This window comes from Dermacentor silvarum, chromosome 5 (assembly GCF_013339745.2).
Source record: "Dermacentor silvarum isolate Dsil-2018 chromosome 5, BIME_Dsil_1.4, whole genome shotgun sequence".
NCBI classification, from domain to species: domain Eukaryota; kingdom Metazoa; phylum Arthropoda; class Arachnida; order Ixodida; family Ixodidae; genus Dermacentor; species Dermacentor silvarum.
This window is the reverse complement of record NC_051158.1, coordinates 123,834,341-123,855,722: the sequence shown is the minus strand read 5'-3', so window position 1 is coordinate 123,855,722 and position 21,382 is coordinate 123,834,341. Positions and strand designations below refer to the sequence as shown.

At 49.1% G+C, this 21,382-nt stretch overlaps 1 protein-coding gene and 1 long non-coding RNA gene across 2 annotated transcripts in view; one reads left to right on the top strand and one right to left on the bottom strand.

Moving 5' to 3' along the window:
* The window catches only part of LOC125945762 (uncharacterized), a 117,665-nt gene that overhangs the window by 31,618 nt on the left and 64,665 nt on the right, over positions 1-21,382 (bottom strand). The gene's annotated exons all lie outside the window — the stretch shown is intronic.
* On the top strand, positions 7,172-10,576 carry LOC125945985 (uncharacterized). Its single transcript, XR_007467295.1, has 3 exons — positions 7,172-7,325; positions 8,326-8,461; positions 10,414-10,576. It is a non-coding gene; the product is annotated as an uncharacterized LOC125945985 (long non-coding RNA).

Here is a 21,382-nt window from a genome sequence, read left to right as displayed (position 1 = left end):
CGGCTTTCCACTACGCCCCAAGCTGTTCTGGGGAGACTGCATATTCATCCTGAACATGTGCGCAATCCCATAGAATGTGTTGTAGGGTGCCGTGTTCTGTGCTACATAATTTGCACAGGTCATCTGGGTATAGTTCGGGGTAGATGCGATGTATGTGCACCGGGTTGGGGAAGGTTCTAGTTTGAAGTTGCCTCCAGTCAGCCGCCTGAGATCTGTCTAATTTGGAGCTAGGAGGTGGGAATATGCACTTCGACTTTTGGTCGAAGCGGGTGACGTCGCAGAATCTGAACATTCTGTCCTTCTCCTTCCAGGTCTCCCCTCCTGTTTCTTCGGGGGAAGTTCCTTCGCGAGCACGGTAAATGAGACCTCGCGCGACGCAGTGGGCTTCTTTGTTGAGGTTGGGAGCGAGAGACTCACAGGAGGTGTGGGCTAGGAACCAAATGATGTATCTGTCTTCGAATTCCTCTGATGATAGGAACTGTGCTTTCCCGTAGAGTATGTTAGTGGCGTCGGGCGATATTCTTCCTCGCGCATAGTTTCTGATGGCTGACTGCGAGTCGCTGATGGCGTATCTACATTTGGGGGAAATTAAGGCCTGAGCGATAGCTACTTCTTCTGCAATTTCACTATTACTAGAGCGTATCGAGCATGCGCTTATGCACTCGTGGTCGGAGTTTATTACTACTGCGACGTAGGATTCGTGACTCGGGTACTCCGCTGCGTCCACAAACAACGCCTCCTTGTCTCTAGCGTATGCCTTGAGTAGAGCTTTAGCTCTGCTTTCCCTCGTTCCCTGATCAAGTTTGGGGTGCATATTTTAGGCAGAATGGGTACTTTGATTTTTCGCCTGATTACCTTGGGAACCGATACTTTACATCCGTGTTGATTATGATAGGTTATCATTAATTTGCTGAGGATATTCCTGCCCGTGCGCGAACCGGCTAGTCTCTCCAACTAAGCAATTTGTTGAGCCTCTATCAGTTCCTCTTACGTGTTGTGTACACCCAGTTGAAGTAGTCGCTCGGTACTGGTGCTATCTGGAAGGCGTAGAGCTTGGTTGTACGCCTTTCGTATGAGTGCGTTGATCTTAGCTTTTTCGGCTGAATACCAATTGAGGTATGCCGCCACGTGTATAATGTGACTTGTGGCGAAGGAATATATTGTTACGCGAACGAAGGATTAAGTCAAGGAGACTATTTACAAGTACATTTACAAATGATAGCTGCAGCGCTGGCCAGATCAGCCGATAGCTCGAGAGCCCCGAGCAGTTCGTCTTCTTCGTCTAGGCGCCCGTCCGCCTCGTTCAAACAACCAAATACCATACGCGTGTAGCATAATCCCCCGGCGGCAGAAGCGACGTCCCGGAGCGTCTAAATGTCATCACTGGGAGGGTGATACTGCTTCAGTCGTGTAACGTGCACGATATCACTGGACTGGGAAGCAGATGGGGCGTCAGGGGCGATCTCGTAGGTGACGGGAGTCACGGCACGAATCACTCGGTAGGGGCCTGTGTAACGAGACAGCAGTTTTTCTGACAGGCCGACCTGACGCGACGGAGACCATAGAAGCACCAAAGAACCAGGCGGGAAGTGCAGGTCGCGGTGTCGCTGGTCGTACAAACGCCGTTGACTCTCTTGGGAGTGCAGAAGGCGGCCACGGGCAACTTCCCTTGCGTGGGCAGCGCGGGCGACGGCGTCAAGTGCATATTCACTGGTGGGTGCTGCGTGAACAGGAAGGCTTGTGTCGAGGGGCAGTGCTGGTTCTCGGCCGAACAGAAGGAAAAATGGCGAATAACCGGCTGTGTCGTGGCGCGAGGAATTATACAAACGGTAGAGCGAGGTCCCAGTCAGTGTGGTCGGAAGACACATACTTCGCGAGCATGTCTGTGAGAGTGCGATTAAGACGCTCCGTGAGGCCATTCGTTTGCGGATGGTATGACGTGGATAGCTTGTGCCTCGTGGCACAGGACTGCAGGATGTCCGCGATAACTTTTGACAGGAAAGTTCGTCTTCTTCGTCTAGGCACCCGTCCGCCTCGTTCAAACAACCAAATACCACACGCGTGTAGCAATTTAAGTCTGACGACGTTAGCTTCTTTCATTCCCTGGTGTTTGTTTGTGACTCTCTTGATTAGCCTTATTGCGTTGGTGACTTTAGTTACTAGCCTCTTGACGGTTTCTCCGTTAGTGCCCTTTGATTGGATGATGAGTCCTACGATTCTGATCTCTTCCACTATGGGGATAGTCCTGCCGTTTTTGGTGCGAATTTGGATTTCTTCGTAGGCTCGGTTCCGGTTGTAGCCCTTGGGTGGTCTGCCTTTGAGTGTGGGTCGATAGAGGAGGAGTTCGGATTTATCCGGCGAGCACTCGAGGCCAGTACCTTCGAGATACTCCTCGATCGTGTCGACGGCCTCCTGTAGTCTCTGCTCTATCTCTCCGTCGCCACCTTCAGATACCCAGATGGTGATATCATCTGCATACACGGCGTGATGTATTCCATGTACAGAGTTGAGCCGTTGCGGGAGTCCTATCATTATTAGATTAAAAAGCATGGGCGATATGACTGAACCCTGCGGGGTGCCAGCGCTACCCATGTGTCTCTCCTCAGATGTGAGTTCTCCCACTACAAGGGATGCCGTTCTTTCCGTTAGGAAGTCCTTCACATAATTATATGCTCTCGATTCTAAGCTTAATTGGCTTATCTGATTTAATATAGCTGCATGCGCTGCTTTGCCGAAGGCTTTTTTGAGGTATAATCCTAGTATCGCCCTAGTCGAGCTTGTTTTATTGTCTAGGATCTGCAGTTTAATTTGCAGCATGGCGTCCTCTGTGGATAGCTGGGAGCGGAACCCCAGCATGGAGTCTGGGTAAATTTCCTTCTCCTCAAGATAGTTATTGATTCTATTGAAGAAAGCGTGTTCCATCAGCTTTCCAGCGCAGGACGTGAGTGAGATGGGGCGTAAGTTCGACAGATCGGGTTATTTTCCAGGCCTGGGGATAAGCATTACTTTAGCATCTTTCCATTGTGCTGGGATGACGCCTTCGGCCCAACATTCGTTTATATATTGCGTGATATTCTCTATTGCTTGATCGTCTAGGTTCCGGAGAGTTCTGTTGGTGATCCCGTCCGGTCCCGGTGCGGGTTTGGTGTTTAGCTTCTGTAGCGCTGCCCTAATTTCAGCTACGGTGAACTCCTCGTCCAGGAGCTCGTTTGTGTCTCCGGTATATTGCCCGTGCTCTATGACGGGGTTTATGGGGACATATATGTTGCTAGCCTCGGCGATAAAGTCCTCCTCGCTGCCTTCATACTGGTGCATCAGCTTACGCAAGGTTTGCGTATGTTCCGATTTGGTGTTATCTGGGTCTAGCAGGTGTTTGAGCATGCGCCATGTCTGGCCTGCGTGCATTTGCCCATCCAGAGCATTGCAAACTCCATTCCATTGTTGTTTGCTCAGCTGCTGACAATGTTCTTCAATCTGCTTGTTGAGCTTGGCTATACGCTTGCGCAAGCTCCTATTGTGCCTCTGCCCCCGCCACCTGTTCTGTAGTGATTGTTTGGCCTCACACATGTGCGCGAGACGGCTATCAATCTTTTCTATGGGGGGATCCGATGTGATCGTTTGCGTAGCTTCGTTGACATCTTGTATAACGTCTTTGACCCATTGCGCAATATTCTTGATGGAAGCTTGTTTTTTGGCATCTCTGACTTTTCGAAACTTATCCCAGTCCGTCCATCTAACCTGTCGTCTATTGAGTTCTGCGTCTACCGCCTCTTCAATTTTGGTTTCTACTATATGATGATCGCTCCCCAAATCTTCAAATGTGTTTTTCCATTTGGCGGTCCCCGCGTTGTGAACTAATGTTGAATCTGGAGTTGTGTCCCTCGCGAGACCAGTCCCTATACGCGTGGGGGAGTCGGGGTCGGTGATGAGAGTTAAATCGGTTTCTTGAATATCCTGCCATAGCATTTTGCCTTTGGCTCGTGTGTATCCGTATCCCCATGCGCTGTGTGGGGCATTAAAGTCTCCTCCAATGACGAGGGGGTTGGGTCCGGCTATTACTACTGCCTTCTTAAAGAGAGAAAGGAAGCGTTGTCGTATGTGCGCAGGATTGCTATACAAATTTAGGATAAACATGCTCGGAAGTTTTTTTCTTCTAGGGGGAAGTTCTACGAGTATGTGCTTGATTTCTGTGATCTGGGCGTCGTGGCGGATTGCTACGAATCCCTTCCTTACAAGGGTGGTTAGTGTTTATGATCCCCGGTCGTGGGGCCGATCACCCGATAGCTTAGCTAAACCGTACGTTTCCTGCAGAATTAGAATATCTGGTTTGGTTTTGTTGCTCAGGTGTTGCAGTACTGCTCTCTTCCCCTCATAGCTCCTACAATTCCACTGCCAAATAATTAAATCTTTTTTCCTGTACTTCCCTATTTTGGTTTCGGTATTAAGTCTTTTTTCCTGTACGCCCCTAGTTTGATTTGGGTATTGGGGAGGGAGGGGGATGGAAGAAGGTAGGTCTCATGACATTAGTTGGGACAGCTGCTGTTGTGGCGCCCTGCGGTAATTGTGAATTGCCCACGGTGCTGATCGCCAGGGTGTTGGCTGGAGGTGCCGGAGAGGCCCTAGGGTTGAGACTGGCTACGTTAGCCTCGAGTTTATCTAGTCTATTCATGATCATGGAGATTGCAAGCGAAAGGTTGTTGGTTGCCTCTGCCTGTTCTTTAACTGCCTTCTGTATTTCGAACAATGTTTGATTCGGGTTTGAATTTTGCGTAGCGGTTTGTCACTAGACGGCCGAGCTTTTCTTTTCAGTGGCGGAGGGGTGCTGTCCTCTTCCATTCGATTATCTGGGATTTCCTCGGGTCTCTCCAGGCCCGCGGAATGTGTTTGACTGGCAGTTCTTTCAGTAAAGCTTTTAAGGCTTTGAATTTCTCTAGTGAGTTGCGATATTATTTCTCTAAGCTGAGCGTTTTCTGTTTTGATCTCTGCAATTTCATTGAGATTATGTGCAGTCTCCCCCGAAGACCCGGGGCGCGTCCCTTCAACCGCGTCTGACGAGCTCACCGCGAGTGGCGGATCGCCTCGATGGCCGTGGCCGCCCCTTGGTCTGGACCGGGATCTGGAGCGGGATGGAGGCCGGCCTTTTCTCAGGTTCGGTCCGGTAGACTGGGGGGTGCGACCTCTTAGCGTCGTGCGGGACCCAGATCGGGTTCTGGACCCAGGCGTTGCCCTCCTCCTGGATCTGGATCTCCCGCGATCAGCCGGCCCGGTTGTGGGGAGATGCTCTTCCTGCTGTTAATGCTGCATTTGTTGGAGCCATTGGCGTTGCTTGACGATGTAGGGTTTTTTTAACTTGGCCTGACAGGCTTTGTCGGCCGTGGGATGATCCATGCCGCATAGCTGACATCTTGGCTGACACTTGTGGTCCCGACTTGGGTTGGGCGTTCCACATCCCGCACATAGTTTGTTGTTTGGCCTCGGGCACACGTCGCTCCTGTGTCCAAGTCTGTTGCACTGTCTGCTAAAGTCCACTTGCTTTCTGTATAGAGAACATCGCGTGAGCACTTCTCTGTATAGGACGTATTACGGAACTCTGTAGCCGTCGAAAAGGACTATGACCGTCGTGGTGTTTCGGAGACGTTTCGGAGACGGCACAAAAGAGATATTATCATTCTTATTCATGGATATTTCGCTTTGACCGTCAAAAATCTAAATTGAAGTCAACATCGAGGAGGATTCAATTGGGATGGAAAAATCTTGCTATAAGGCGGATTTTAGAAGACGTTTAAAATCGCTTGTTCTAGCAGCCCACAATTATTGATTTTTTTGTTGTTGTTTTCTTTGTTCTGCTTTTTGGCGGGAAAAACGGACGTTGGTTTTTTTTTTGCTTCGCCCTGTTAGAAGAGAGTGCAATCAAGCCAGGCGCGGGTGTTTGCATGGTGAAGAGTGAGCACTGAAGGGGGGGGGCAGCCGCTTGCTCTTTATGCTCATAATGAAGTCCACAATAAAGAAGAAAAGTATTACGCTGACCTTTCAGACCGTCAGAAGAGGCGTAGAGTTAATGACGAACTGATATCTGCCAGTCCTGTTGCCACGAGTACCGTCCAATAAGTATCATGGTAGGTTAATGAAAGTAGTAATCATACTTCTAGTGAAGTATCCTCGCCACATGAGGATGCTCAATCCAAGGACAGTTTTCACTAAAGTGACCTTGCCTTGAAAGGAGAAAATTTAGAAGCACATACGCAAGACATTTCTAGAGAATATTTTGTTCCACAAAACGACCCTCCTATGAGCGCGGGCATCGAAAATGGAGGTTCTTCGGACTATGCATCATCATCTGCAGAAAATCAGGCAAGTCTTTGTCAACGTAAATGTGTTGAATTTCAAGGATGGCTTGCATCATGGGTTACAAGTCACCGAATTCCGCTTGTCGCAGTTTCTGAACTTCTCCGGAAACTAAGCATCACTTTCGACGTTGATTTTGTCATCGACGCGAGGACATTGTTGAACAGTCCTCGATACACTTCAACGCGATCTGTCCCTCCTGGCGAATATTGCCATTTTTCTTTGAAGGAAAATTTAGAACGCATTATTGCTGTATTCCTGAGTGGCTGTCGAGGGTAGATCCCTTGACAACGCTCAGAGAATTTGAAATGGCAACGTCAGCCAAGTTGGACTGACGGTTCAAACTGTAAAATGTTTTCATATTGTTTGTCGCAGTTTTCGTTTTGTCTAGTTGCTAGACACCTTAGTCTAGTTGCTAGAGAACCGGCTGCTGTGCCCCACGGCAGAGGTTGGATTCCATTATAGGTTGCACATCATTTTTTTGTATTATAAAGCGAGTTAGGAACCTACCTACCTACCGCAAAGTGCCAAGAATGCGACATTAAAAAGTTCGACTTTTGTTATTTCAAATTATCTTTGTAAGGTGGCGCTAGCTTTATGGTAGCAGCCGCATTTTGTATTTTTTTAGTTAAATTAGGTAGCATTTCTGTGCTTCAGGTACCTAGTACAAAGCAACACTGAGTATTTTTCTGCATTGCAGCAGCGTGTGTCGCAAGAGGATGCAGCGCCGCGACGTATCATAGCGGCTACCTGACAAAGCGAGGAGTAGCGCGACGGCTCATTGGCGTCATCGCTTGCGCCTACGCAGTCTTAGCAGCCGAGCGGACTGCGCTCTCCGCGCAGCTTCCCTCCAGATTGCATAACTTTTGAACCCGCCGTTACATTCACCGTTATTTTCGTCAGGACCAGCCGTTAAGTTCCTGACGCGTGTTCGTTCATGAACTGCGGAGCGCCAGACTGCCTTCCACATCTTTGCTCACGTAAGTAGTCACTGCCACTATGACACCTGTCGTGTTTAATTATTTACGGTTTTCAGGCGGGAGTTTTATGTGGAAGTTTTAGGCGGTAATGAAGTTTTGCAATGAAAGCGCCTTGATTTTAACTGGAATCTCTAATATTGTTTAAGAGGCATGTTTACGTCTGCGTACGTTTCTTTTGTGTGCGTATTCAGGTTTGCCAAAGCTGTCTAAAATTACCTCTGTGACGTTTCGTTGACCATTGATCGTTAGGATGACGATGACATTCCCGTTTGGCGCAGAATGATGAGACGTGCAACGATCTTCGCGTAGCCACAGCATTCTTCCGTCAACGCTCTTGTGCGAGATCACTCGTGTGTTTTTCCGAGCGTGAAAGTTGCCCGCGAATACACGCAAAACTGCCGAATGACTGGCCGCTCGAGGCAGTTTGCGTGTATTGGCAGGCATCTTTCACACTTAGAAAAACACTTTATGTAGCTCATATTGAGAAACAGAAAGCGGTATCAGGGGTTTCTCATGTTGCTTTACAATCTTCTCATTGACACTTTTCATCTAACTATAGTAATTGAGAAGTTAATTAATTAGAACTAATTATCTAACGAGGCGGAACGCAAAAAAATAATCTGAGTATCTCCAACGTTACCTTGGTTCTGTCCTGGTACGTGGAACTTGCATATTTTTAAAGTTTGGCTAAAGTTAAATGAAACACCCTGTATGTAGTGCACTGTTGCCTTGTTTTTTGTAACATAATCCGGCAGTGTAGCTATTTACAGCATCTTTTTTTAGGATATCTAACATTTTTTGGCTTCAGTCATGCAACAAATAAATTTTGAGGTCGCACTGGCATTTTCTTTTTGCAAGTCTGTGCAGTAACAAAATTCTGTTAAAAAAAGAAAAAAATCCAATATACAGTTGTAATAGGCACTGCTGTTACATTATAAACATAGATACTCCGGGTTTATCAGCATAACAATAAAGAGTTTTTTTGGAACTTACTATGCAGGCATATACCTACGTGCAAGAGAGAAGGCGCGTGAGGGTGAAGACGCCGATCATCGCTCTACAGGTGCCGAAAGGGGCAGACGAAAACGCCACCGCCCAAAGGGCCACCACGAAACTCCTGAACTCCAAGAACCCAGGTAACTGTTATTTCATATTAAAGTCGTACGGTTTAAATTTTCAGCGTGACACATGTACAGTCGTAACTCGATAATTCGAACTCGAAGGAGCCCGAAAGTTTGTTCGAATTAAAGGAAGGACTTATTTCTGAAGTATTTCGTGCACCACAGCACGACGTACGAATGGAGTCGTTATATATCACGGCGCGCTAGCAGATCGCGAGTAGGGGCCACGAGATGCCCGCGTCGGCCAACGCTCGGCGCTCGCAGAAAACGACGCTGTAGGGAGCGGGCGGCGCCAGCACGGCGGCGCCGGGCGCGCGCGGACACGTCGAAGGTGAGGGAGGAGGGCGTCAGGGAAGCGGATTTGGCTTCAGCAGAGGTGACCCCGTCGCTTCGGTGGCTCCCCTCACTCTCTCTCTCAACTCCCTCGTAGCTCCCCCACCTTCGACTGTATCCATGCGCGGCCGCCGCCGGCCCGGCGCCAGCTTAACCCTCTCCCTTTCTTTTCCTGCCGTTGAAGCGAGCGTTGGCCGGTTGTGAGCAGTTTCGTTGGCCGGACTCGGCCTCCGTCGTTGCTTCCCTCTGCGTCGCAGCTGCAGCGTTGAGACATGTACTCGAACACGCGTGTTACGGCGCGACGACGTAACGGCGACCTTGCCATTTGAGACATATTTACGCCGCGGTTCTTTTTCTTTTATTGCGATAGAAATTATATGGGCACTCCAAGCGCATTTTTGCCGCCGTGGTCGTCGCCGTGATATTCTGTATAAGTGCAACGGCGATGAAATCATCGCCGCGCGCCATGTGTGGGTTTTAGTGTGTGGACTCATTTCGGTGTAAGCAATAAATTGCATATGCAAGCACTCTAGATCATAATTGATTTATAAACTGCACGAGCTTAACTTTTAACCCACTGCGTAACTATAAATGTCACCAAGGTCAAAGTTAGTGAAACTGGGTGGAAAATTACGGCTTATGTTCCCACCTTGTGTGTGGATGACTCACTGTTTTTGTAAAAAAAATCTTTACAAGTGCTTAGCAATGTTATTGTGTGGAGGTTTTCAAACAGGCAAGTCATAGGCGTGCAACATTTTAATGGTTTAATTACAAGCAACTGAAGTTCTTACTGTATATGCTTGAAGCAGCCGTGCTGCAAATAGTCGCTGTTACTCAAGATTGCACTCGTCTGCTGTCTTTTATTTTTTAAGGAATCGCGATATATTTGCTCAATTTGAAGTATGCGATGTGTTTGATAGACTGGTGTTTAGGTATATGCTCAAGCCTGCGCCATTTCTGAATTGGCTATGTGATCTGTGGCAAATAAAATTGGGGTGGTGTAACAATGCTGTCACACTGAAGCTGTGCCTTTGCAGAGCCGCACTTACCTCGTTTCTCGTACATTATCAGGAATGCATTATCTATTCCTTTCTTTGAGTGCTAATTGGCACCTACTTCGCACATGTTTAGGAGGCTGCAGTCATTTACCAGTCGCCAACTAATCAAGACAACAGCCTCCTGAAATCTAGCAAAATAGCCGACACTTACACTAGTTGGCGATTGTACATGCAACACTTTCAGTTAGGTGTAAAGTATGTCTTCAAGGCAACAGAAGGGAATTTCACTTGTGATCGGTTAATGTTAGAACCATGATAATAAAGGTGGAATGCTCGAAAACTGTGTGCTTGGATCAATATATTGTAGTGCTGCCCATTGCCAAGATATATTGCAGTGCTTATTGCCAATGCATTGAAAAACTATACGTTCACTAAGAAAAGTGTGCTTCAATTAACATACGTTTTGCACATGCCCTCCGCAAGTTCTTGGTCATGTCCCGTCATTTTAGTGCAGAAGAAGGATGGATCGGTACGACTTTGTGTTGACTGTCGCCCGCTACACAAGATCACCCGTAAGGATGTATATCCGATGCCCCGTATCGATGACGCCCTTGATTGTTTGCAATGTTTTTGCAGTAAGAAGACCTGCTGAATTAAGGAGCTACAGCCCAGCAGCCTGTTCGAAACCAGGTTTATCAAGGTCGATACCTGTAATGGACGTTACTCGGAGGCACTCATATTTAATGTTGATTGCTAGCTTGTCTAGTCGTGTTTACTTTTTGCAATAAAAAATGTTATTGCTGTATGTGTTTCGTGTATTGCACAAGCGCAAACCTGCATGCCGCCGGCCGCCGAAACGCCGCAGGGGCACGGGGAGAGGGAAGGAAAGGGAGACGAGGGGGGCGCTAGAGGGGAGGGTGAAAGAAAACGGATGTCAAAATCCTGATTGTAGCAGGATTCAATCTGTATTTTTTGAATGCTTCTAATGGTCTTACAAAATCCCATTTCAAGACAGGATTTTTCGAAACTACTTTAAGCAGGATTCTAGAACTTGCAATAGTCATATCCGCCGGACATTAGCAACGATATACGACCGTTTATCACCTTCTAAACGGACTGCACGGATTTTTTAGTGCGTCTTTCAGACGTTCATTTTGTCTTGGCGAATCGGTATGGAAGCAGTTTTCTATCGCTTTTGTGCTAGCTGGGTTAGCTGCGATCGCCGTAGGATTTGTGGGTGTTATAACTGCCGCGGTGATATATCGTGGGGTTTCTTCCAAGGGAACACCTCTGAATACTCCTTTAGCGGTGATTTCCGGTGCCGTCTCGTCAGCTCCCCCTCGTACACCTTGTCATTGGCCTTGATGTGCTTGATCCCTTGGGATTTGTCTGCATGCTCTTGATTTGGGGTGCTGACGACCAAGATGTTCTGGAAGTTATTCGGGCAGATCGTGTCCATATCTCATTGTTCATAACGGATCTCGGCTGCTTCGTACACAGCTTTGTCTAGCTCCGTTAAGCTTAGCTGGGATATCTGCAGTCCTCCTCTTGGCCTGATGACTATCTTGCAGTCTCCTGTAGGCAGTCTTGGCATTCTGCTGGCCCTGTTTATCTTGGATATAAGTGTAGCTCCATGCCTTCTTGGCGTTCGGGTAGGGCTAGGGCTAGCATGGATATGCTGCCTCCCCTCCTTTGCACGTTTTCTGTATCTAACTTCTTTCCATCCGTTGCCTACGTCGTCCTCCCGTCGGGTGACTTCCTCATCCTGCTCATCATCCATCGTTGACGATTATTGCCTCTTGGGTGCGAGCGCCGAGACCCTGGGTCTCGTGAGGCGGCTAGAGGCAGCTCGGAGCAATGGCAGAAATAGCAGGCAGCAGGCGCGAGGTAGTTTTCGGCCGTAAAATCTCGTAAAAGGGCCACCCACCTCAGAATTTGGTATCTTCGGATTCCCGGTGACGAGCTGAATCTGATGGTGTATAATTCCGGGTGGTGCTTGGCTGTTGTCACTGCGAAATCATTTGATGAGCATCGAAGCTTTTACTGAAGCTATGCTCTTCTTATGCTTCTTCTTCTTCGCGGTCTCCTGCAGTTTTTGTGGGGAAAACTTTATCACCGACAAGTGCTACAAGTCCTCCTGAACATCCGTCGAACATGTTATTGGTGTCTGTGGTTGGCGTGCGTTTATTAGGTCTGAGTGACACGGGAGCTACTATTTTCGTTATGCGTGCGGACGTGTGCTCTCGTCTGCGGAAAGGGAAGACACCTTATGTTGGATCACCCTTGATGCGGGCGAATGGAGCAATCATTCGGCCATCAGCCCAATGTACAGTACGCGTCTTCATTGATGGTATCCATCATCACATTAAGTTTGCAATTTCATTCCTGTGCGCTCATGAACTAATTTTAGGTTGGAACTTCCTCTCGTCAGCGTCCGCTTTAATCTCTTGCCGCTAACGTGTAGTCCATATGACCGAGATCGTTCATTGTATCGGGAGTGCCTATGAGCCACGACTGCGTTTTCTCACTGCTGCCGATTCTGTACTGCCTCCCTGCCATGAACAAATCATAACACTCTCTTCTACGGACATTACCAATGGCGACGTGTTCATCATTCCTTGCGGTCGCTGTCTTGCACATGGGATTGTCTTCGCTTCCTGCCTGGTACGGTTCAAAGAAAGCTCTACATTAATCATCGCCTCGAACACTACCACTGAGACAATCCTCCTACCTCTAGGCTCTGCAGTTACCTGTTATGTGGACACCCAACCAGTCTCTCAGCTTCCTCTTGCCGCCTCGCATGCTCTTCCTCACCAGGGCAATTCTGCTTCATCTGCCATTGCTTCCATGATGAGTCCTGACCTTACTGCTTCTCAAAGTGAAGTATTGCTAAAATTGCTCACGAAGCATCAGGCCTCCATTGATATGAATACTTGGTCACTCGCACAGACCGACGTTGCCTCCCATCATACCGACACCAATGGCCAGACTATTGTACGCCGTCGTCTCTACCGAGTCTCTTTGGTCGAAGGCAATATTATTGAGGAGAACGTCGCCGATATGCTGAAAACAAACATCATACGTCCCTCCGCAAGTTCTTGGTCATGTCCCGTCATTTTAGTGCAGAAGAAGGATGGATCGGTACGACTTTGTGTTGACTGTCGCCCGCTACACAAGATCACCCGTAAGGATGTATATCCGATGCCCCGTATCGATGACGCCCTTGATTGTTTGCAAGGCGCGCAATATATTTCCAGTATTCATCTTCGCTCCGGATATTGGATAATTCCAATGCAGGAAGCGTACAAAGAAAAGACCGCCTTTTCTGCTCCGGACGGTCTTTACGAGTTTAACGTAATGCCTTACGGCGTATGCAATGCTCCCACCACATTTGAGAGAATGATCGACACTGTTCTTCACGGCCTCAAGTGGAAAACTTGTCTATGGTACCTCGACGACATCTTCGTGTATTCCTCGACTTTCACTGACCATCAGCAACGCTTAGATGAAGTGCTCACATGGGTTTCTAATGCCAGACTTCAACTAAACACGAAGAAGTGCCGTTTCCCTAGCACAACGATTAAAGTCCTGGGTCATCTCGTTAGCAAAGACGGCATCCCGCCCAATCCGAACAAAATTTCCGCAGTGCTCAACTTTCCACACCCACTTCGTGCAGAAGAACTGCGCAGCTTCCTTGGACTTGCCTCATACTTTCGACCTCTCATCCGGAACTTCGCCAGCATTGCCTCGCCCCTCCACAAACTCCTTGCTAGTTCCAGTTCCTTCGATTAGAACAATCAGTGTGAAGCCGTGTTCCAAGAACTCAAGTGCGCACTAACATCCACAGCTGTTCTTTGTCATTTTGATGACGAGGCACCCACATTACCGCATACTGACGCTAGTGGTCAAGGAATTGGTGCCTTACTGCTGCAGCACGACTGCGAATTTTGACTTCCGCGGAAAAGTACTCGATAAGCGAACAAGAGTGTTCGACTGTTGTCTGGTCCATTCAGAAATTTTGTCCATACATCCACGGTTGACATTTCACGGTTGTGGCCGACCACCATGCCCTATGTTGGTTGTCGACAATCAAAAACTTGTCTGGAGGGATGCCATGGCCGCTTGATACTCCGATTACAGGCAAACGAATTCGATGTCATTTGTAAGTCCGAAAGAAGCACCAAGATGCCGATGCTCTTTCACGGTGCCCATTACTACCATCATCGGAGCACATCACGTCACGTGGTCAAATTCGCCGCACGAAGGACGCATCGTCAATTACACTGATTTCCTCCTTGACTCCATCAAACCCCCCTTCAGTGATTTCCACTCACCAGCGCGCCGATTCTTATTGTGATTGTGTCATCGATCGCCTTAGGGGTGTTTTATCTACACCCGATGCCAGGCTACGGAAAGAGCTCAAACTATTGGAGTTTGAACACGACGTGCTCTACCGTTACATTTTCACCCGGAAGGCCATCGATGGGTTCCCGTTGTACCGTGATATCTTCGCGCTGAAGTTATGCAGGCCTCACACGATGACCCTACGTCAGGCCACTTGGGATACCACAAAACCCACGAGCCCATACGCAGCCGATTCTTTTGGCCAGGTCTTTCCCCGAGCATAGCTAGCTAGATATGTTGCCTCGGGCCCGCTTTGCCAACACCGTAGACGACCTACTACTGCTCCGGTAGCGACGCTACAACAACTTCCTTGTCCAGCAGAACCCTTCTCTGTTGTCGGAATTGACTTTTTCGGGCCCCTCCCAACTACTCTAGACGGCAACACATGGATCGTCACTGCTGTTGACCACTTGACCCGGCACGCTGAAACAACCTGAATACGTTCAGGAACTGCCTCGGAAGTAGCGGCCTTCTTCTTGCGGGCTATCTACTTACGTCACGGGGCGCCTGACGTTCTTTTGAGCTACCCAGGCAAGGCGCTTCTTTCAAGCCCTCTTAATAAAGTTCTGCAAGCGTCCAACACCATGCACAATACAACGTCCAGCTACCTCCCTCAAACCAATGGCCTAACAGAGCGATTTCATCGCACGCTGTGCGACATGCTATCCATGTATAATTAACCTCACCATCGTAACTGGGATGCGATTCTCCCGTCTTTAACATTTACATATTTTAACATTTACATATTTACATAACATTTGCAAGTATTCGGTGGTTCAACGAACCACCGGATACTTTCCGTGTTTCTTAGTATACGGCCGCTACCCAACCTCGTGACTCGACGTTTCTTTCTTTTCTTCACCATTCATTTGCGACCAGTTTGTCTCTCGTCTTGCCCAATGTCGTCGTCGCGCCCGTATGAACACTGAAGAAAGCTAAGACGATCGCAAACATCGGTGCGATGCTTCTCACCGCGTCGTCTCCTACCGCCCTGGTGACGTTGTGCTCCAATGGACACCTGTACGAACACCCAGTTTATGTGGGAAGCTTGAGTCTCGATATATTGGCCCCATACAGTCATAGAGCAGATCTCGCCGGTGAACTATCGCGTTACACCTGTTGGTGCCACAACTGAACGACCGTGCCGCGGAACAGCCGATCGTGCACGTTTCCCGCCTGAAGCGCTTTCATCTGCGTTCCCTAGTACAACGTGCGGCCAGGCTGGCCGCTTCCTTCCAAGGGGGAAATTAGTGTAAGCATTTATGCGGACTTTATGTCCATCTGTACAAAGCCATGATCAATCATCGGCTCGTGTTTGTTTTGGCATCGGCGCCATCCTTCCTTAGAATAAAGCGTCGGCTCGACCGTGGTATTTCATATATACATATATATATACCTCCACCAATTCTAAAGCTGTTTATTAGGCAGAGCTTGAAGCAGCACAATGTCAACGGTCAGCGCAGTAACAGCTTCTAAGCACGAGAGCCGTTGCCGATCAAGAGCGCTCGACCCACTAGCGCTGAACCCACTAACCCACTAATACATAGTTCAGAAAGTAGAAGCACGTAGGAAAAACGTACAACAGGACTTTACTGATGTTTCGGCCGGGGTCCGGCCTTCATCAAGAGTCAGGTGTCAAATCCACAGACACACACACACACACACACACACACTCAAAGACACACATATATATATATATATATATATATATATATATATATAAAATATGGCGTTGGCCAGCCCACTGGTCATGCGCGCTAACGCGGTCATGCTCTGCAAGCCAGTCCTCCACGTTGTGATCCTCGGTGCCGCTGAAGATGGCAGGGTCGCGCTGACGTACCGCACCAGAACACACGACAGCCGGAGGGGCGGGAGCGGATTGCGAAGGGCCGGCGTCGTCGGTCATTGTGGCCACAGATGGCAAAGTACGGCTGCGGAGCTACCGGTCGGGGAAGACGTTACCCCGCACCTCCACCAAATGTCACGGGATGTTCTTGCAAGTCCACAGGGCGTCTGACCGAAGTACAAGGAGACTGAGCAGTCTCAGTTGGACACTAATCGAGCGCGCACTACTGCTTCGTCAACTTCCTCTTTCACACTTCACCGTGCCGGCACCGATAATCTCCAGTACAATATATATATATATATATATATATATATATATATATATATTGTGAGCGCATTTTGAGCATATCGTCGTCGTCATCTGTACAAACGACTCATCATCTTGTGTGAGCGCTATTTGTGCATATCGTCGTCGTCATCTGTACATACGACTCATCATCTTTTGTCTCGTGCGGTGCTTCGTCTCTGACTCGGGCGACTGCTCGGAAATAAAGGCATCGCATCGGTCAACGTCTCACAAGTGGTGGAGGTGTTGTACCTTGTCAGCGTTGCATTTCTCGAGGACTCGCGATCGCTTCTTGCTTGGTCCGGTTCTCGAGTGCCTATGCCAGCCTCACAGCCTTTAATACGACTCCTGAGCCAATACTACTGCCGAATAGGTCTACTGTCGCCAAGCTCGCCGACGCTGCTCCGGTATGTGTCGTCAGTGTTTCGCCTGCCACATCTTCCGCGCATTGTACGCCCGCAGAAGGCCACACTGGTGATATTAAGGCCACCTTGAGTGCAGATCTCAATCCGGCCCAGACCAATGCACTCCTCACCATTTTAATGAAGCATGAAGCTTGTTTTGACGTTTCTTCGCGAGGCCTGGGTCAGACCACTGTAACTCTTCATCGAATTGAAACAGACGGCTCTCGTATCATTCACCGTCGCCCGTACCGTGTGTCAGCTTCGGAGCGAAAAGTTATAGAAGAACAAGTGAACGACATGCTGACACGCAACATTATAAGGCCTTCAGCAAGCCCTTGGTCTTCTCCTGTTGTGCTTGTTAAAAAAAAGGGTGGTTCTGTGCGCTTTTGCATCGATTATAGGGCGCTCAACAAAATTACCCGTAAGGATGTTTATCCAATTCCTCGTATTGACGATGCTTTGGATACCTTACAAGGTGCCGAGTATTTCTCGAGCCTCGACTTGCGCTCCGGATATTGGCAGATTCCCATGCATGAGCCAGATAAAGAAAAGACTGCGTTTGCTACACCTGATGGCCTTTTCGAATTTAACGTGATGCCTTTTGGACTGTGCAATGCACCAGCTACGTTTGCACGTATGATAGATACAGTACTCCGTGGCTTAAAATGGAAGACCTGCCTTTGTTACTTGGACGACATTGTCATCTTTTCGTCGAGTTTCTCCCAGCACCTACAACGTCTAGACCAAGTTCTCGCGTGTCTAGCAAAAGCTGGTCTCCAACTCAATACTAAAAAGTGTCCCTTTGCAAGCCGAAGCATTAAAGTATTGGGCCACGTCGTCAGTAAGCATGGCATCCAGCCTGATCCCGATAAAATCGCTGCAGTACTGCAATTTCCGCCACCAACCGCACTTAAAGAACTCCGCAGCTTTCTTGGACTGGCGTCCTACTTCCGCCGCTTTGTCCGTGACTTCGCCACCATCGCCGCTCCTCTACACAAACTTCAGACTTCGAGCGCGTCCTTTGTGTGGTCGAACGACTGTGAAGCCGCCTTCCAGACCCTCAAACGAGTTCTCACGTTAGGGCCCGTGCTCCTTCATTTCGATGCAACGGCCCCGGCTATTCTACACACTGATGCCAGTGGGCATGGAATTGGCGCTGTCCTGCTGCAGCGGAATCAGAAGTCCGAAGAGCAAGTCGTGGCTTATGCAAGTCGTTATCTTTCTCCTGCTGAGCGCAACTACACGATTACAGAACAGGAATGCCTCGCCATCGTGTGGTCAATACAAAAATTTCGTCCCTATCTCTACGGCCGCCATTTCACAGTTGTGACCGACCATCATGCTCTCTGTTGGTTGTCGTCCCTGAAAAACTTGTCTGGACGCCTCGGCCGTTGGGTACTGCGCTTACAGGAATATGACTTCACTGTCACGTATAAGTCCGGCAAACAACATCAAGATGCCGACGCTTTGTCGCGCTGCCCGCTGTCCCCAAACGCCCATGCTTCACCTTCGGTATGCACGTCACCATCTAGCCACACGTCTCAGCGCACGCCCAGTAGCCCGGGACAGTCAGTTGCCTCAGTTGACTTTCTCCCGTCTACTGACCTCGTCTCACTCCAACGTACTGACCCATACTGCCGTACGCTGATCGACCGACTTACTGGCTTGGCACGACCCCCCAACAGTCGCTTAAGAGGACAACTTTCGCGTTTTAAGCTTCAAGGTGGAGCGTTATTTCGATCAATCTACCATCCTTCCGGTAACCGATGGGTACCAGTCATACCTCGCTCACTTCACCTCCAAGTATTAGAAGCATTTCACGACGACGCGACGGCTGGCCACTTGGGCTTTCATAAGACTTACGACCGCATCAAAACGCGTTGTTTCTGGCCGGGCCTTTCCACATCTGTCGCCAAATACGTTGGATCCTGCGCGTCATGCCAGCACAGAAAACGCTCGACATCCCTTCCAGCCGGTCCTCTGCAGCCTCTACCATGCCCGTCCACCCCCTTCCAAATTGTGGGCATAGACTTGTACGGGCCCCTCCCACTCACCGCTGGATCGTCACCGCAGTGGATCATCTAACGCGGTACGCTGAGACAGCAGCTCTTCGCTCTGGTACTGCCTCCGAAGTCGCCGAGTTTTTCGTGCACAGTATCGTTTTACGCCACGGCGCACCTCGTGTCCTCCTGAGTGACCGTGGCAAGACGTTCCTATCGCATGTCCTACGTGAAGTCCTTCAGGCCTCGGACACCATCCATAAGACCACATCATCGTACCATCCGCAAACAAATGGTCTTACGGAGCGTTTTCATCGAACTTTGTCTGACATGATGTCAATGTATGTTCGACCCGATCACACCAACTGGAACACGATCCTACCTTTTGTGACGTTTGCGTATAATACTGCCGTCCAACGTACAACCAATTACAGTCCCTTCTTCCTGGTGTACGGTCGTGCGCCGTCTTTCGTCTTGGACACTACACTCCTTTCAGCACCTGCTGCTCCATCCGCGTCTCTTCCTGATGAATTTGCCGCTCGCCTCTCTCGGTGCCGTGAACTTGCCCGCGCCAACACCGCTACCATTCAGGACAAAAGGAACATTCGCTATGATGCGACGCGTCGCGTTGCTTCGTTCCGCCCAGGCGACGAAGTTCTTTTGTGGACACCTGTTCGCGCACCGGGGCTCTGTGAAAAATTTCTCCACAGATATCCCTACACCGTTTTGCAACGAACTTCGGCCGTTAACTACCGCGTCACTCCTGTCACATCAGCTACTGACCGCCGCCGCCGCACTACGGAAATCGTTCACGTATCTCGCCTGAAACCCTACATTCGCCGTACCTGCCCTTTCTAGTTTGCGGTCTTGCTGACCGCTTTCCTGAAGGGGGGGAAGTTAGTGTGAGCGCATTTTGCGCATATCGTCGTCGTCATCTGTACAAACGACTCATCATCTTGTGTGAGCGCTATTTGTGCATATCGTCGTCGTCATCTGTACATACGACTCATCATCATCTTTTGTCTCGTCCGGTGCTTCGTCTCTGACTCGGGCGACTGCTCGGAAATAAAGGCATCGCATCGGTCAACGTCTCACAAGATATATATATATATATATATATATATATATATATATTGCGAGGGTGTTTACTTGCAAAGCAGTTTGGACTACGCAACAGCCTTGACTCAAGAGCGTCGGTCGCTGTCTCGCGCTCTCCGGGCTGCTGGACTTCGTCATCCTCTCTCAATGGCTGCGGACGCTCTTCCCCACTACATTGGCCCCGGTGGCGAAGAGGAGCCCTCCTGGCGACTCAAGGCGATGCAAGCACCAGAGGGTCGTAGTAGGGTTTTAAGCGGCTCACGTGGACTGTTTCACTACAGCGGCTGTGTCTGTCGGTTGGAGCTGTCGCAGGCTCGACGACGTAGTTCACCGGCGATGTGCATTCAACAATCCGGTAGGGACCGTGAATATTTGCTGCAAACTTGCGGGAGAGACCAGGGGTGGGGCATGGAATGGAAATCCACACAAACGAGCCAACAGGGAAGATAGGGGTAGGTATTGCCGGGTCAAGGCGATCTTTTTGAAGACCTTGTGTCACGGATGTAAATGAGCGTGCGAGTTGGCGGCACTCTTCGGCACATTGAGCAAGAGGTGAGGCTGGGCGGTATTTGGATGCATTCGGGTGGTATGGAAGTATATTATCCAGTGTGGAAGATGGATCGCGTCCGTAAGTAAAAAGAAAGGTGGAAATCCAGTGGTGGCTTGCGTGGTTGTGTTGTAGGCATATTTCACAAAAGGTAGCACCAAGTCCAAATAAGAATGGTTGGAGGCTATGTACATAAAGAGCATATCACCGATTGTTCGGTTAAAGCACTTTGTCAAGCCATTAGTCTGCGGATGATAACTTGTAGTGATGCGATGAATGATGTTGCACTCACTGAGCAGCTCTTGGACGACTTGAGAATGAAACACACGCCCTCGGTCGCTAAGCAGCTTACGTGGCGCGCCATGGCGCGCCATGGCGAAGAACGAAGCTGCGCAAGATGAACAAGGCAACATCACGAGCTGAACCTGTTTGAAGAGCGGCGGTTTCGGCATATCGAGTGAGATGGTCGACGGCCACAATAATCCACCGATTGCCCGCAGGGATGGAAGGAAGGGGCCCGTACAGGTCTATGCCGATTCTATCAAACGGGCGAGCAGGACACGGAAAAGGTTGTAATGGGTCAGGCGTGTGACAAGTTGTTTTCCGACGTTGACACTCAATGAAGGAACGATGGTACTTGTGGAAATATGTGTACATTCCATGCCATTAGAATCGCTGTGTAATAAATTATTCAATAGTAACGTAAACTAGTAGGGCACGAGAACGAGAATTCATGATTGGCAGTGGTTCTCTTAAATCTGTGAAAGAATACGTTTATCTTGGTCAGTTTACTCACAGAGGACTCTAACCATGAGAAGGAAAACTTAAAGAGTCATAAAAATGGCTTGCAGCACATGCGGCAGAAATCCCATTCTGACCACCAGCTTACCGCTATCTTGGAGAAGAAAGATGCACGGTCATTCCATTGCATTGCTGCTAACGTATAAGACAGAAACTTGTAGGCTAACAAAGAAGATCGAAAAAGGGAAAGAACAGCGAAACGATTGATGGAACACATAAC